Source organism: Papio anubis, chromosome 5 (assembly GCF_008728515.1).
Source record: "Papio anubis isolate 15944 chromosome 5, Panubis1.0, whole genome shotgun sequence".
Lineage (NCBI taxonomy): Eukaryota > Metazoa > Chordata > Mammalia > Primates > Cercopithecidae > Papio > Papio anubis.
In genome coordinates this window covers 86,454,288-86,457,217 of record NC_044980.1, presented here as the reverse complement: position 1 = coordinate 86,457,217, position 2,930 = coordinate 86,454,288, and the positions used below count along the sequence as shown (strand labels likewise).

Sequence of the window (2,930 nt, the reverse complement as noted above, 5' to 3'; positions counted from 1 at the left end):
ATACAACTTAAGACATAAGCTTTGTTATTTTAAAATTGTAGGGCTTGTCTTTACTTACATATCTTGCCTATAGACCTCACCTTAAAATAGGTAACTATGATAGATTACTAAGAATAAAGTAACAAAAACAGACAGTAAATATCAGTACTAAATCCAATAAACTTTCTGTGTGTGTATATATGTTAGTATGTAACATATATAGTATATTACACATTTTAAAAATATAAGTTTTATGTATTAAAAAGAAGACAAAGAACAGCAACTCATTTTACCCAAACTCAATGAAGGCTACTGAAATCTTTTAGCTGTGACAGAGACTGATCATTTTACCTTAAACATTTAACTGCATATACAATTACGGATAGGAAACTAAAACAGCTCCCTTTTACACTGTTATGTCTTACCAACATTCCCATACAAACGTTTAGTTAAGGATTTTTGTACTTAATAAAATTCAAATTGTTCTTAGGGTATTCAATGCAACCATTCAAGTAGTACAATAAGTATTCAGTATTACAGAATAATAAAGTATTTCAGTATTATTCAAGTAATACAGATATATGGCAAATCAATCATGTTATCATCAGTTAATAACTGAGAACCATACACGATGAGGACAGATATAAATATATCTACATGCATATTTTCACATGTGTATTTGATTTATAGAAACATAAATTAGTATGCATATTCTTATAGGAGAGGAGGCAGATGCACATATAAACTTTATTCATCTTAAGAGCCAACAAATTAAAAAATTATATGGAAAAAAAAACCACAGCTGCTAAAAGCTGTTCCATTTTAAATGCAGGTAAAGACAAAATTGATCTTTCAATAGCAACAGCCTTATAAAATAATTTAGTCTGCAAAATTCAATTTTATAATTGGAGTAACTTATCACCATTGTAAGAATTAAGAAAATGCATTAAAGAGATTCTCAACTGTTCAGTAATTACTTCAGAACCATAAAAAGGCATCACAAAGAAGGAACAGATATGCATTCCATAGTCCAAAAGAAATGAACTAAGTCTATCAAACTGATACTTCTTCCAAAAATTACTACATTTCTTTCAAGTAACTAAGTTAAACATAAAAACTGCAAATAGAGGGTAACCTATCATACACAATATTCTGATAGATTGACAGCATATTTATGAATATGTGCCTTCACAGATACGTAGGCAATAGATCATAAAGACGTTGATGTGACTATAAAATTAAAAAACTGAGAGGTCAGAAGGCACATTCTAAAGAGTATGAAAATATATTAATAAAGTAAAATTATCTAGAAACTACTATTTGAGGCTTTAAAAACAAACAAAAATACACATTTAAATCTTATTCTAAATCAAAAATATTTTCTTACAAAGTTTAAAGGACTTTTTAATTATTATTTAGGTCCAAAAAAAGTTTTTAAATGTCACAGCAGAAATAACAGAAAATAAAATGTTCAATATTCTATACAGCACCTTGCTTTCTCCTAATTTTTCCTTAAACTAAAAGGAAACCAGGTAACATTAGTGTGGCAGAGAGTTCACTGTAGATTCAGTGTGATTTTCCTTATCCTGCTTTTCTTCACATGGTGAATCTAGTTCATTTCTGCTATCTTCCGTCTCACTGGAATCACTGTCCGATCCACATTCCTCCATCCTGACAGACTGATTGTCATAAGAAGCACTTTCACAGGTTTTGTCTGTGGGAACAGCTCCTTTCCATTGGGGCAAGATAGTAAAAAATGCTTCTTGCCAGTCTCTTGTTTCCAGGTATTCCAGAATAATCTCAAACACATGATTAACTGCCAAAACTTTTCGACTATTCATCTTCACAAAATTTCCAAGCGGGAGCTGTGCATGATTGATTCCATAATCTGATGCTTGTTTATATGTGAGTCCCTTGTGATGGTTGTGATCTACTAATCCTCCAATCACATAAGCCTTTGATTCATCTAATTCCTTCAGTATATTAGGTGAATCTGATGTAAGATAAATCAGGTCTTCTTTTTTTTTATGAGTTCACTATAGTGCTCTGGTTTGATATGGATATCCTTCCAGTTGACCCATCCTTTGTCATTTTCATCCATGTTGTTTTTCAGCTGACCTCCATGGCTTGTCAAGTAAAACTGCACAGGATGCAGTGCCCGTCGGTTTTCTGCATAACATCGTTGAATCTGCTTATGAAGTTTCTTAATGTCCTTTAATACCATCAAGTCATCAAAACTACAGTTAATAATGAGGTGAAGGGTGCTATGAACAACATCTCTTCGAACACGTTTTCTGTCATTTCCATCTGAGTTTGATTCCATTTGACATTGTCGCTCCAATTTTTTCCTCTAGCGTTTTTCTTTCCGCTTTTGTTTGCGGAGTTCCCATTGCTCTTCCCGTTGTTTCTGTTTTATTAGTTTTTTCATTTGTCGTTTAGATACTGGATCACACCCTTCACCTAATCTTGGCTTCTGGCTTTCCTCTTGATGTTCATTTATGCCTTGCTTTTTGTCAACATTAGAAGTTTCAATAAATGCTGGCAACATTTCAGATGACATTATTTGGTGCCTCGAGCTGAGGAGTTGATAGGGAAGTGAAATCTCAGAAAGAAAGCCTTTCTAGGTTGGCCTGGTTACTGCTCACGCTTCCTTCCACAGAAATTTCATTTCCCAGAGGCAGGGGCGGTAGTTACACCGGCTTATCTTTTTACTTTGTTTGTGATGTATGGATGTATAGAGGTTTCAAAACTTACTGTGTAAATATTTTTGGCCTTACCTTTTAAGGCTTCTACTTTTTTGGGTCTTAAGAAAGTTTTTCCTATTTTGATGTCATAGGGTTAATTTTCATTTTTTCTTCTAAAAATGTTACAACTTTTGCTTTCTAGCCTTAAGTTTTAAAAATCCACCTGGAGTTTATTTTGCGAGATGGTCTAATTTTTTTTCCATATGT

At 32.8% G+C, this 2,930-nt stretch overlaps 1 pseudogene; it reads right to left on the bottom strand.

Moving 5' to 3' along the window:
- Positions 1-1,408: 1,408 nt before the first annotated feature.
- LOC103885249 lies at positions 1,409-2,549 on the bottom strand (annotated as a pseudogene).
- Positions 2,550-2,930: the final 381 nt, after the last annotated feature.